Genomic DNA, 15465 nt, shown 5'->3' with positions numbered 1-15465 from the left:
CCCCACCCACAATGTTCATTTCAGCCAGTGGTCAGCGGTCCTTCCTCAGTGCTCCAGGCCACCTGCCTTGCACCTAGGCACTGCTGTGAGCCTCCCTCCTGGAGCTTCCTCATCCTCTAAGATCCTCCAAGACCCGCTTCAGTCCTCGACTCCATGCTGGCCCTCCCGGACCTCCTCACCAGCATGAGCCTTCCTGCTGTGGGCTCTCCTGGCTGCTATTTGTGGGACACAGCTGCGGCAGCTCTGACGGCAATGGTGGCACATGCAGGTTCCTGTAGGGCTTGTGTCTCACCTCTTCCCTTGGATCACAGGCCCCAGGAACACAGGCCCTGCCTCTGCGTGCCCCCGAGGCTCCCAGCAGAGCCTGCCATGAATGCAGAGTCATTGGAACATATGACTTGGTGTTCAAATGCATGATGGTTAGCTGGAAGAATGCAAGTCTCAGTCCAAGGAAGTAGAGCTTGGCACAAGGAGAAAACCACTCAACCAAGTCTCCTGTGATGCCTACACTTCCTTAGGGACAAGAAGGAAAGAAACAAAAGTGGTGAGTTCACAGGTGGAGGTGACAGCCCACCCAGGTGACTCTTCCTGCAGACGGGGCTTAGAGAGGGTTGGGAGATGTTCAAAAGTGGTGAGTTCACAGGTGGAGGTGACAGCCCATCCAGGTGACTCTTCCTGCAGACGGGGCTTGGAGAGGGTTGGGAGATGTTCGAATTTTTACCTCTCACATTTCTAGGAGTTCACTATGTGAACTTCCCACACGCACTTATTGGTTCTGTGATATTAATTTTCAAAATAAAATCTTTCTTTAAAATGACAAAGTGAGAAGCAGGACTTAGAAGACCCATCAGCAACGACCCGTTAAAAAAATCTCTTTCGTTCCAAGGCTCGTATACTCACAGTCACTCAATTTCTTCCCGCACAGAAGAAAATGGGTTAACAAGCTAACAGTCATGCTATAAACGATTTAAATTAATGATTGATTCCTTTAAAGACAGTGCGGGATCTATCACTGGCATGATAAGCCTCACCGTGTCCTCTATCTGCATATAGCCATGTAGCACAGCAACATCTGGCAGTGAATATGAAAAAAAAATCAATTTGTTCTAGTTTCCAGCATATCTCCTGAGTCTGAGATATGCCTTGCTTGTTTTTCAAATATTGATGCAAGTAATTCAGCTCCCTTCTCAGGGAGGCCTGTGGACGGGTTACCTGTTGGAGTGTTGATGCTAATCTCCTTTCTACAACCATTCTGAAAAAGGCAGCAGCCCCCTCGGAGGCGTCAGGCTGGGTTTGGGTGAGTGGGATGATAATCACCACTGATTACTACCACAACAATTGCAATTGTAATGAAAACACCTCCTCCCCAACAGATGACCTTGCGAGCTGCTCTTCTGTTCTCTCTGGCTGTGGAACGCTGCCTCCCTCCTCAGGGTGGGCCTCCTGGGTGCAGTTGCTCCTGCAGGGAGATGGCTGTTGCTTCTCCTAGCCATTTTGGCTGAAACAGTAGCACAGCTTTAAAATTTCTTTTTCTTTCTTTCCCTTTTTAAAACAATTTTTGCAAAGCCTTATGTTTATTAGGGAAACAAGCACAGTTTGTTCATCGATAGAGGGTTTAAAAAATATAATATCAGTTGCATTGTCCAAAGGTCCTTCTGTGTCTTACTTGCCCCCTTTATGGAAGGCCAGTGTCAGGTAGATGAGCTCCCTGAAGCCTCCTGGGGAGAAAGGAAGAACATAGAAAATGGGTTGGATCAATTCCTCGACTTGCCATGTGGAATGACTTGCACTTTGGGCGAGTTTCTTATGTACTTTTTTTTTTCTCTTTTAAATTAAAAGCAGGACAACGGTTTACTCTCTGATCCTGGCAATACCAAGAAATTGGGATCCAACATGTGTCTAAAGGGGGCTTTCTCATGGGCAGAGCCTGAACTGTGATGAGCACAGATGCATCGTGGGAGAATCATGGAAGGTTTCTGGGTCTCAGCATCAGGGAGGTAGGAATGGTGCTGCTGGAACCTGGAGAGAAGACACAGCTGGCTGAGCTGGCTGCTGGGGGTTTAACTCCCAGCCTCAGCCATTCTGGAACATAGCAGGGCTAACAGCCAATGACATAGCTAGATTTGAGGGTTATATCAACACCTATGTCCCTGAATATTCTAGTGCTTGCATTCTATCATCAGAAGTTATTGATCCTCAGTACATAAAGTGGAGGCAATATATTAAGCCTTCTCCATTACAGACTTTTTAGTAGAAACTTTTTGGTGTAAACAGATTGAATGAATGTAATGTCAACATAACATTACAACAGGAAGGGGCCCTCCCACACTCTACTTCGTTATTTCTCCCAGTCACCCTTGCTCCTCCACCCAGGGTGGGCTGGCTTCTGATGTCCTGTAAGAAGCCACTCATGTAACACCTCCTCTGAGAACTCCCCACTCCCACCTGCTCCCAGGATCCAGTGCCTCTTGCTATCACAACAGGAGTCACTATGATATGACTGTGTGCTTGGAGTACAGGCTTCCCCACTAGGCTAGAGCTCTGTAAAGACAGCAGTGGGGCCTCACATCCTCATTTATCCTACAAACATTTACCATCTGTCCTACGTTTATCAGATTAGCACCATGCCTGGTACTTGGTGAATATCAGCTAGGATTTGCAGAATTAATGAATGAGACAAGAAGAGAATTATGGGATTTTAAAACTACCAGCAGTCGCACAAGTGATCAATCCGAACCTAACACAGTATTGGCAATTTAAAGATGAGTAAGCAGTGACCCAGAGAAACCAAATGACTGAACCATGTAACATAAAGCCTCCAGATGGGGGTGTGTGTTCATGGGCACCAGCTGTATGTGTCTTTGATATCATGTAGGCATTTGGTGTTTTTATTATATATGGTATGTTTAAAAAACTATTTTCTATTTGGTGTTGCTAATATATAAATATATAATTGACTTTTACATACTTATTTTGTATCCAGTAACCTTGCTACATTCTCTTTGTGTTTTTAGAGTTTACCTACAGATTTGTTTAGGTTTTCTACATACACACTCAAGATGCCTATGAGTAATGATAGTTTTATGTCTTTATTTGCAATTCTTATACTTCGTGTTTTTTCTTGTCTTATTGCCTTGGCTAGGATCCCAGTCAAATGATGAGTAGAAGTGCTGGTTTTGGGCAATCTTGTCCCATTTCTTATCTCTGGGGAAAAGCTTTCAATATTTGATCATAAAGTATGATTTTTCTGGTAGGATTTTTATAGATACTCTTTAACAGAGTAGTAATGTTATATTCCTCGTTTGCTAATAAGTTTTATCATAAATGGGTGTGTTTGTCCGTTTTCATGCTGCCGATAAAGACATACCTGAGACTCAGCAATTTACAAAAGAAAGAGGTTTAATTGGACTTACAGTTCCACATGGCTGGAGCGGTCTCGGAATCATGGTGGGAGGCAATAGGCTCTTTTTACATAGCGGCAGCAAGAGAAAATGAGGAAGAAGCAAAAGTGGAAATCCCTGATAAACCCATCAGATCTCATGAGACTTATTCACTATCATGAGAATAGCATGGGAAAGACCAGTCCCCATGATTCAGTCAGCTCCCCCTGGGTTTCTCCTACAATATGTGGAATTCTGAGAGATACCATTCAAGTTGATATTTTGGTGGAGACACAGCCAAATCATATCAATGGGTGTAGAATTTTATTGAACATCTTTACAGTTATAGTTTTATTAAATAAAATAATAATTTTCCCCTTTATTATTGTGGTGAATTATATTGGTTAATTTTAATATTAAATTATCCTCATATTCCTGGAACAAACTCAATTTGAATGTGATGTTTTCTTCTTTTAATATGCTATGAGATTTGAATTGCTAATTTTCATTTGAGATTCTTTTCATTTATGTTTATGGGACATTAGCTTGTAAATTTTCTTTTTTTATAATGTCCTTATTGGGTTTTGATATCAAGGTTATTCTGTCCTCATAAAATGAGTTGGGCGATGCCCACCCTTACATTTTGGATAGTATCATTTTTGTGTCTTACTATTCTCTAAATGTTTGTAAATTTTTCACCAGTGATGCCTTCTGGGTCCAGAGATTTCTTAATGGAGACATTTTAAATTTTAAAAACTTCACCTAAAAATATTATTTTAACTTAGATTCAGGGGGTACATGACATGTGCAGGTTTGTTACCTGGGCATATTGTATGATGCTGAGGTTTGGGGTATGACTGATCCCATCACCCAGGTACTGAGCATAGTACACAATAATTAGTTTTCCAACTCTTAGCCCTCCCCACTAGTAGTCCCCAGTTTCCATTATTGCCATCTTGGTATCCATGAGTACTCAATGTTTAGCTCCCACTTACAAGTGAGAATATGTGGTATTTGATTTTCTGGTTCTTCATTAATTTGCTTAGGAAAATGGTCTCTAGTGACATCCATTTTGCTGCAAAGGACATGATTTTGTTATTTTGATGGCTGTGTAGTATTCCACGTGTATGTGTACCACATTTTCTTTATCCAATCCACTGTTGATGGGCACCTAAGTTGATTCCGTGTCTTTGCTATTGTGAATGGTGCTGTGATGAACATGCAAGTGTATGTGTCTTTTAGGTAAAATAATTTTTTTTGGATATATACCTAATAATGGGATTGCTGGGTTGAATGGTAGTTCTAAGTTCTTCAAGAAATCTCCAAACTACTTTCCATAGTGGCTGAACTAATTTACAATTCCACAAATAGTATGTAAGCATTCCCCCTTTTCTGTAGTCTTGCCAGTATCTGTTGCTTTTTACTTTTTAATAATAATAATTCTGACTGATGTGAGATAATATCTCATTGTGGTTTTGACTTGCATTTCTCTGATGATTTTTGATGTTGAGCATTTTTTCATGTTTGTTGGCTGCTTGTATGTCTTCTTTTGAGAAGTGTCTGTTCATGTCTTTTGCCCATTTTTTAATGAGGCTATTTGTTTTTTGCTTGTTCAATTATTGAAATTCCTCATAGATTCTGGGTATTAGACCTTTGTTGAATGCATAGTTTGCTAATATTTTCTCCTATTCTGTAGATTGCCTGTTTACTCTGTTGATAGTTCCTTTTGCTGTGAAGAAGCTCTTTAGTTTAATTAGGTCCCACTTGTCAATTTTTGTTTTTGTTGCAATTGATTTTGAAGACTTAGTCATAAATTATTTCCCAAGGCCGATGTTCAGAATTTCCTAGGTTTTCTTCTAGGATTCTTGTAGTTCAAAGTCTTGCATTGGAATCTTTAATTCATCTTGACTTAATTTTTGTTATGGTGAAAGGTAGAGGTCCAGTTTTATTCTTCTGCATACGGCTAGTCAGCTAACCCAGCACCACTTACTGAACTTGGAATTCCTTCCCCAATGCTTGTTTTTGTCAACTTTGTCAAAGATCAGATGGCTATAGGTGTGTGGCTTTATTTCTGGGCTCTTTATTCTGTTCCATTGGTCCATATGTCTGTTTTTGTACCAGTACCATGCTGTTTTGGCTACTGGAGCTTTATAGTATAATTTGGAGTCAGGTAATGTGATGCCTTTGCTTTGTTCTTTTGCTTAGGATTGCTTTGGCTATTCTGCTTTTTGTTTGTTTGTTTCATATCAATTTTAGAATAGTTTTTTTCTAGTTCTGTGGAAAATAATGTTGGTATTGACAGGAGCACCACTGAATCTGTAGATTGCTTTGGGAAGTACGGCCATTTTAACTATATTGATTCTTCCAATCCATGAGCATGTAATATTTTTCCATTTGTTTGTGTCATCTATGATTTCTTTCTCTGTGTTTTGTAGTTCTCCTGTAGGTATCTTTCACCTCTTTGGTTAGATGTATTTCTAAGTATTTTATTGTTTTGTATGGCTATTGTAAATGGGATTGCATTCTTGATTTGGCTCTCACTTGAACGTTATTGGTATGTAGAAATGCTGCTGATTTTTGTATATTGATTTTATATTCTAAAACTTTACTGAAGTCATTTCTAGGTATAGAATCAGATTGTCTGTGAAGAGAGATAGTTTGACTTTGTTTCTTATTTGGATGCCTTTTATTTCTTTCTCTTACCTGATTGCTCTGGTTAGCACTTTCAGTACTATGTTGAATAGGAGTAGTGAGAGTGGACATTCTTGTCTTGTTCCAGTTCTCAAAGGGAAATCCCCCAGTTTGTGTCTGATCAGTATGATGTTGGTTACGGCTTTGGCATAGATGGTTCTCATTATTTTGAGATATGTTCCGTTGATGCCTAATTTCTTGAGGGTTTTTATCATGAAGGGATATTGGATTTTACTGAAAGCCTTCTCTGTGTCTATTGAGACAATCATATGGTTCTTGTTTTTAATTCTGTTTATGTGGTGAATTACATTTATTGATTTGCATATGCTCAACCAACCTTGATCCTAGGAGTGAAGCCTACTTAATCATGATGAATTAACATTGTGGTTTGCTAGTATTTTGTTGAGGATTTTTGCATTTATGTTCATCAGGGATATTGGCCTGTGTATTTTTTTTTTCCCCCTTCATTGTGTCTTTGCCAGGTTTGGTATCAGGATGATGCTAGTTCCTCCTCCTCAGATTTTTGGAATACATTTGGCAGAATTGGTACTAACTCTTCTTTGTATGTCTGGTAGAATTCGGCTCTGAATCCACCTGGTTTGAAGTTTCTTTTTGGTTGGTAGGCATTCTTAAATTAATGATTCAATTTTGGAACTTGATATTGGTCTGTTCAGGGTTTCAATTTCTTCCTGATTCAGTCTTGGGAGATTGTGTGTTTCCAGGAATGTATCGTTTTTCTCTAGACTTTCTAGTTTGTGTGCATAGAGGTGTTCATAATAGACTCTGAAGTTCTTTCGTATTTCTGTGAGATTGGTTGTAATGTCACCTGTGTCATTTCTGATCGTGCTAATTTGGATCTTCTCCATTTTATTTTTTGTTAATCTAGCTAGTGGTCTATAGATCTTGTTTATCCTTCCAAAGAACCAACTTTTGGTTTTGTTAATTCTTTGTATAAGTTTTTGGGTCTCAATTTTGTTCAGTTCCACTCTGATTTTAGTTATTTTTTTTCCTCTGCTAGCTTTGGGGTTGGTTTGTTCTTGTTTCTTCTAGTTCCTCTGGGTATTTTGGGATATTTTTTGCTTTTTGAGGTGGGTATTTAGTGCTATAAATTTTATTCTTAACACATCTTTTACTGCATTACAGAGATTTTGGTATGCTATGTTTCTGTTTTCATTTATTTAAAAGAATTTTTTGATTTCTGCCTTGATTTTATTGTTTACCCAAAAGTCTTTCAGGAGCAAATTCCCTAATTTCCAGGTAATTGTGTGGTTTCAGAAGGTTTTCTTGGTGTTAATTTCTATTTTTATTCCACTGAGGTCCAAGAGTATGGTTGGTATGATTTCAACTTTTCTCAATGTATTGAGACTTGCTTTATGGTTAAGAATGTAATTGACCTTGGATTATGTTCTGTGTGCAGATGAGAAGAATGCATATTCTGTGGTAAATAGGCGGAGTATTCTACTGATGTCTATTAGGTCTGATTGGTCAAGTGTTGAAGTTAAGTCCAGAATGCTGTCAAATGCTGTCAGTGGGGTGTTGAAGTTTCCCAATATTATTATTATTATGTGGGTGTTTAGGTCTTTTCATAGGTCTAGAAGTGCTTGTTCAACTTTAAAAATCAATATAAGACTATTTGAGTTTATATTACTTCTTTTGCAAGTTTGATTAAGTTACTCCTTTCTAGGAATTTGTTCATTTGGTCTAAACTTTCATATTATTTGGCATCATTATGTAATATTCTCTTTTAACTTTTAAAATGTATAGAATCAGAATCTATAGCATTATCTCTTTTTTCATCACTGATATTGGTAATTTGTGCCACTTATTTATTTATTTATTTATTTGTTTATTTTTGAGACAGAGTCTCACTCTGTCACCCAGGCTGGAGTGCAGTGGCACGATCTCAGCTCACTGCAAGCTCCGCCTCCCAGGTTCACATCAGTCTCCTGCCTCAGCCTCCTGAGTAGCTGGGAATACAGGCACCCACCACCACGCCCGGCTAATTTTTTTGTATTTTTTAGTAGAGACGGGGTTTCACCATGTTAGCCAGGATGGTCTCAATCTCCTGTCCTTGTGATCTGCCTGCCTTGGCCTCCCAAAGTGCTGGGATTACAGCTGTGAGCCACCGCACCTGGCTTCTTTATTTTTTAGTCAGTCTTGCCACATATTTATCAATTTTACTTGTCTTCTAAAGTAATTAATTTCTGACTTTGTTAATTCTGTCCATTATAGATTTATTTTCTATTTCATTGATTCTGCTCCCATCCTTCTTATTTCCTCCATTCTGCTTTAGTTGGGTTTAATTTGTTGCTTTTTAAAAATAACTTCTTGAGATTGACATTTACATCATAGATTTTTCAGCTTTCTTCTTTTTAAATATATGCACTTAAGGCTATAAATTTAGCTTTAGCTGCACAGAGACTCACATACTTTGATAAGTTACATTTTTATTATAATTCATTCCAAAATATTTTCAAATTTCAAAATATTTTTATTATTTCATCTTTTTTATAGCTTGTTGGTTATGCATTCTTTACTTTTCTTTTAAGAATCACCTATGATAATCTTTGAATAATATAAATTAGTGCTTTTGTCACTTGCAAGGCAATGCTAGGGTTTTAGAAGATTTAAACTACCTTTTCTTATGCCAGACTTTTGTTTTAGTGAGAATAAGCCCGACAAGATCATGTATTATATTACAAAATTTGGACCACACATGACATTATCATTATTAATTTGTTTAGCCAATATTTAAATATATATATGTTAAATATACATCCGCATTTCCTTCATTCATTTCTGTACTATTTTTAGTATGTTTGGTATCATTATTTCTCTGCCAGGGGAATATTTTATATTTTCTAGTGTGATTCTAAAAGTTGATAAATTCTCTCTGCTTTCACTTATTTATTTATTTTTATTTTATTGGAAATATTTGTATTGCATTTCTATTTTTGAAGATTATTTTTTCTGGGTATAGAATTCTATAGGTTGGCAGCTGAGTTTTTTCAGCATTTAAAAAATGTTCCTTCATTGTTGAGAAAGCAACCACCAGTAATAGCATTTCATCTTTGAACATAACGCATCTTTTAAATCTATCTGCTTTAAATTTTCTCTTCGTCTCTGGTTTTCAACAGTTTTAGCATGATGTATCTAAGTGTGGTTGCCTTCATAGTTATCCTGCTTGCATTTCATAGTGCTTCTGGAATATGGAGCTTTATGTCTTTTATAATATTTGGAAAATTGTTAGCCATTATCCCTTAATATTGCTTATGCCCCCTTCTGCCTTTCCTCCCTTTATGAGAGTCCAATTATGTATACATTAGACTTTTCACTATGTCCGCTGTGCTTTATATTCTCTTTTCCAAATTTTTTACTATTGCTTTAGGTGATTCAGCCTGGATTTTGTCTACTTACTTATCTTCTAGTTTACTAATCTTCTTTTCTTGCCAAATCTAATCTTCTGCTAAGTCCATCAACTCATTTAATTTTTGCTGGGCACAGTGACTCATGACTATAAGCTGAACGCTTTGGGATGCCTGAGGCAGGAAGATCACTTGTGCCCAAGAGTTCAAGACTGGCCTGGGCAAGATGGCAAAACCTGTCTCTAAAAAATATATATTTTTAAAATCTTTGATTTCTACAGTTTTTATTTGCTTCTTTTATGTAGATTCTGATTTATTTTTGGGTGAAATTCTCCACATTGTCATCTGTTTTCTTGAATATATTAATTAATTTATAATTAATATTAAGTTTATTTGAAAGTGCATATCTGACAACTACAATAACTAGATCAGGTCATCTCATCTGTTTGTCTGTTTCTATTGTTTCTTTTTCTCTTGATCTCATTTCTTGGTATGCTTAGTGATTTTTTATTGAATGCCAAATACAGTGTATAAACCACTGTAGATGGTTCCACTCTATCCTCTGGTTGTTAGTTAGTGTGGGAAATAACATCTTAATCCAATCAATAATCATGCTATTTCTAGCTGGGGGGGGTCACAGTTTTTATAAGTCTTGATCTAACTTTTTTCACCACTGTTTTATGAGTGTAGCTTTCCAAAAGTTTCAAACGGGACCTTATATATTTAACAGGGTCTCTCCTTCTTGGTAGGTCCAGAAATCTAGCTGCCGTTACTTCGCCAAAGATTATGGTTTATGTTTCAGTCCGTTTCCATTTACTTTCTTAGCTTCTTGTCCTGCACAGCTTGAAAATCTGGCAAGTTTCTCCAGTGGAAATCAATGAATGTTGAACTCACTTCTTTGTGTCTTCTTTCCTTCCTGAGATATATAACTTTTGTCTCTCCAGCTCTGTGAAATTACCAGAAGCTCTGATGGCTTCTCCATCTCTTAGCAGCAGCTCCTTGCCCAGATACTCATATATTGTTTTATATCAAGAATCCACAATTACCCTGGGGGAAAGTGGAGCTCATAAAACATCAGCTCACTTCTCTGAACTTACCTTATCTTAGGATTTGGCCCCCAAATTCTGGTCTCCTTAGTGGCCCACTAGTGCTTTTCAAAGAAATAACTATATCTAGAGGTCCTTTTCTTGTTCTAAATACACACACACACACACACACACACACACACACGTATTTATCCATCTATACCTATCCTTTATCTATCTATTATATCTATCATCTATCAATCATCAATCTCTTGATCTATTATTTATTATCTATAATCTATCAATTTTAGGTATTTCTAGCTACCTAAATTCTCTCATTGTTCTTGGCAAGAGCACTGATTTGCCCAACCTAGAACTCTTCACCCAATTGTTGCAGGAACCCCCTACCTCTTATTCAAGATCAGGTGGTCACCTGAATCTCAGGTACTGGCTGGAGACAGAAGAAATACCACGGTATATAGGCGAAACAGTATTTCCTGAAGTGCTTTCCAGAGTATGGTAATTATCAAAGATATTACTCAGAAATATGTTTGCATGGTTTTGGAAGGTTGTATACAATATTCTGCTCTTGATAACTTATCATGCACAATTGCACATTAAGAATTCTGAGGACTCATGCAGGAAAGAACTCCGGTACACATTTTAATCTTTGATTTCCCAATCTTATTTGATCATAGAACCCTTCTTTCTCAGAGGGCTTAATACCATCAAAAGCCCACTTTGAGAAATCTGATGAACATTATAGCTACCCCTGAAATCCTTGGATGGCTGAAGCCTCTTACTAATAATTGCAGGCCCCAGGAACTCAGGGCTAGCTTGAGGCAGACAAAGCCATTGATGAGCAACGTGGGTCAGCCTGGAGGTCAGCATGGAAGAAAAGGCCTGAGGTGAAAGGTCCAAAAGTACAACTCTGCTTAAGGCCAGAAGTTTGAAGGTTACCATAGTCCTTTTGCATGTTGCCTGGTGGAGTGAGATATCATAGTCACAACTGTGCTGAGTGCAGGCTGCTCCTGTATAGTGCTCTATAGGTACCTTTGAGTGGACTTCCCTCATTTGTTCTGAGATAAACAGGTAAAGCATTTAGCCTGGCACCAAACATTTAATAAGTCATCAAGGAATGTTAAATAGCATTTTGGTTCCAAAATATTCTTGGTGCTTTCCTATCCCATGAAAATCACCTTTCTTCCATAATCTCCACTGTGTAGAGTCATAACCTAATGCCATGTTTGATATCTTTCACTCTCCTATCCCTAAATTGAAAGGAGTGTTTTACAGAACCCTTGTCAACATGCTTCCCTGCGGGCTTCTTGGATTAATTCTTTTCCTTTGGATCTCCTTGAACCAAATATTATTATTATAGAAAAGGATATAGGCTGGAGATTTACTATTAAATTAGAAAATGGTAATTGATTAGCTTTTCCGTGAAGCACATGAGCATGATTTCATTCACTAGTCCCTAGAAATCTAAAGTAGATCGCTGGTGGAAGAACAGACCAGCGCTGAAGAAGAAAGGAACGCACCCATGAACACTAAAGAAAATGGAACTTTTAGAAAAGCATGTGTAAGTTTCAGAATAATGAGCCGTACTCCCCTTCTGCATGGCTCCCAGGACAGCTCAGATTCTAAGGAGCAGCAAGAGCGAAAAGCAGCTCTCCGTCCTGTTGCACATGGGGCCAGGCGTCCATGTACCCGTTTATGCACAGCTACTGATTGATCACCTATGACGTCCGGGCACTGTTGTAGGTACTGGGGCTGCACAGAACCCCCTCCCTGGTGTCCCTGCTCTCCTCTGGGGAGATAAGCAATACACAAGAGAAGCACCGTGGGCACTTTCAGACGGCGAAGTTTTAGATGGTGATGGACTGCAAAGATGGGAAGGTAGAGAAGGGAGGATGAGTATGGATGGGCAGGGTGTGTGGTTTTAGGGCAGTGCCAAGAGAGGCCTCTGTGAGGGCAGGAGCTTGCCCTGTGAGCCTGTGGCTTCTGGGGCAGCATGTCACAGCAGAGAGAAGGGCAAGCATAGAGCCTCAGGGACCCCGTGGAGCAGTGGGAGTTCATGGCACCCACCTCCTCCCAGGTCCATGTTAAGTGATGCCAACTTGAGATGTGAAAATCAGTATGATGGGTGCATTTACACCAGGGAAATTGGAGAACACCACAGCCAGCCCGCCCCTACCCCCGATCCCCGACTCACCCCAGGATCAGCCTGGGGACAGGATAGTGTGCATGGGGACAGAGAAGAGACAAGGTCAGAGAGGTGATCAGGAGGCCAATCGGTGGGGGACACTGAAGGCCATTGTGGCTGGCAGAATGATGGCCCCCGATCCCCAGGACCTGTGAATACGTTACCCTCCGCAGCAACAGGGACTGTGCATGTGCTGTCAGGCCAAGGATCTTGAGACTATCTTGGACTATCTGAGGGGTCTAATGTCATCACAAGGGCCCTTGTAAGTGGAAGACAGAGGCAGGAACGTCCGCGAAGATGTGGCCATCCAAGTGGAGCCTGGAGTGGTGGGAGGCCGTGAGCCAAGGACGGCGGATGGCCCTGGCAGACTGCAATGCACAGACAGCTTCTCCCTGAGAGGCAGCAGAAGAAACATGATATTGCCAAGACCTTGATTTTAGCGCCGTGAGACCTGAGTGGGATTTCCGACCTCCAGAACGGTTTGGTAATGAATTTGCATTGGTGAGCCCTCCGTGCTTGTGGAAATTTGTCACAGCAGTCATAGGAAACATCACCGTGAGATTGCGGGCCTTTTAGAACTGGAGACAGGCCGGAAGGCCGCGGAGGGGTTTGGGAGAGAACTGGCGGAGTCTGACTTGTAGTTTAACCGGTTCTGGCTGCTGTGCACGGGTGAGAGTGAGGGAGGCCAGCGAGGAAGAGGAGCAGGGAACAGATGTGTGTGTGTCGGGGCACAGTGGCCAGGCAGGCCTGCGGGAGGCCTGGCCCGGGGCAGCAGCACCGGCAAGAGAGAGAAGCGGTGCATTTTGAAGGCAGAGCCGCTAGCACTGCTCACACACTGGCTGTCGGTGTGAGCGCAGTCAAGGACAACGCCACGACCGTGGACCTGAGCCAGGATGGAGTGGCCTTCACCGAGAAGGCAAAGCACATACCCTCGGGTTTGAGAGGTGAAGGAGGAGGGGTGAGGTTTGAGGGTCTGTTTACATACAAATGTTGGAAAAGGTCTGGAGGCCAGAAAGGAAGCACTGTCGACAGGGGAAACAGTGCCGGCCGAGAGAAATGGCAACATCGACCCCTCCTGCAGAAAGGAAGGAGCCGTTGCCTCTTGCTTTAATACATGGAGACTGAGGCCCAAAATTTGAGTGAACGACCACGGTCCTAGAGCTGGTTGTGCTGGGGTCGGGGGCGCTTCGCCCTAATCAGCGCTCTACCAAATGGGCTCCCCCAGATTCTCAGGTCCCTGCTACCATGTGAGCTCAGCATTGGTGGAAGGGCCATGAACAAAGATGATGATGAATAGCAGTGTACCGTGTCCGCGAGGGGGTCTCGCGTGGTGCCCCAGAGGTCGGCGCAGTCTGGCTTTATTTAACATCTTCGTTAATTATCTGGAGAAGAAGATAAAGACTTGTTAATTAAATTCACAGATTGTGCAAAATTGGGAGATGTTGAGAAGATCAGCGAAGACGGAGAAATCGTTTGAAGAGCCCAAAATATGGACAAGAAATAAAATGAGGCTCGGCATGGTAAAAGGCAGGAGGATGTAACCAGAGGATATTAATCCAAAACATTGGAATTCAATGGGCAGTAACAGCCAGGAAAGTAGAAATGCTAAAAAAAAGTCCTATGGGTAATGTTGGACAACAAATTAATTATAATTCTACTTTGCAGTTCTGCAGCCAAATGGTCCAGTGTGAGTTTGCTCCATACTTACAGGCCTCATTAGCCTGAGATGGGAACTCATAATCCTTCTCTGTCTCTGCACACACACACACGTACACACACATCCACGTGCACACACACGTCCGCACACACACATGTATGCACACCCATCAACCCCGCACATTTGAAATGTTTTTGTTGCAGGAATGGCTAAAGAGTAGAGAGTGACAGAGCAGCCAACAGACCCTCAACCTCGCTGCCCAAAGCCCTCCTTTCCTTAGGGGGGAGATGCGTGGGCAGGGTCCCGGTCAGGAGTGAGCGCGGGGAGGACAGAGCTCAGGGAGGGGCTGCAGAGGCTTTGCAGATGCGCAGGCTCGGGAGGGGCAGCGCCAGGGCAGCAGGTACCCTGTGCCTCTCCATTCCGCTTGGTTGTCTTCATGTAGACCATAACAACAGCGGCTAATATTTTGGGGGTGAGCATGGCATTAAGTCCTTGATATAAAATATCAAGTCCAGTTTTGGCAGCCGGCTGAGGTAGTGGGATTATCCTCAAACTCCGTTACAGGAAACAATGCTGAGGCGCAGCCCAGTATGGTAATTAGTCCAAGACGGCAGTGCTAGAGGCTGGGCAGTGCAGTGGCGGCTGAAACTCCAGGGCCAGCGCTCACTACCACCACACCACACCGTGTCCCACCACACCACACCGTGTCCCACCGCGCCACACCACACCGTGTCCCACCGCGCCACACCGTGTCCCACCGCACCACACCGTGTCCCACCACGTCACCGCACCACACCGTGTCCCACCACACCACACCGTGTCCCACCGCACCACACCGTTTCCTACCATACCACAGAGTGTCCCACAGGGTGCAATGAGGGACTGGGTGTCTCACCACCACACCACACAGTGTCCCACAGGGTGGAATGAGGGACCAGGTGTTTCCTTCCTATTCCCTGCCATGTAACTACCCAACATTAAGTCATGACTGTGTGGCAACGTCTGCTGTAGGTGAGGGGGCTCCAGCCAGCTCCAATCAGAGCACCTATCTGGGACTCAGGGTCTCAGCGGGGGTCCCCCAAACTTTCTTGTCTGTGTGACCCAATGTTAAAAAATCAGTAAGTCCCCCAATGAATGTATA

Source organism: Chlorocebus sabaeus, chromosome 18, assembly GCF_047675955.1.
Source record: "Chlorocebus sabaeus isolate Y175 chromosome 18, mChlSab1.0.hap1, whole genome shotgun sequence".
NCBI classification, from domain to species: Eukaryota; Metazoa; Chordata; class Mammalia; order Primates; family Cercopithecidae; genus Chlorocebus; species Chlorocebus sabaeus.
The sequence above is the reverse complement of the archived record's forward strand: the minus strand, read 5'-3'. Positions refer to the sequence as shown.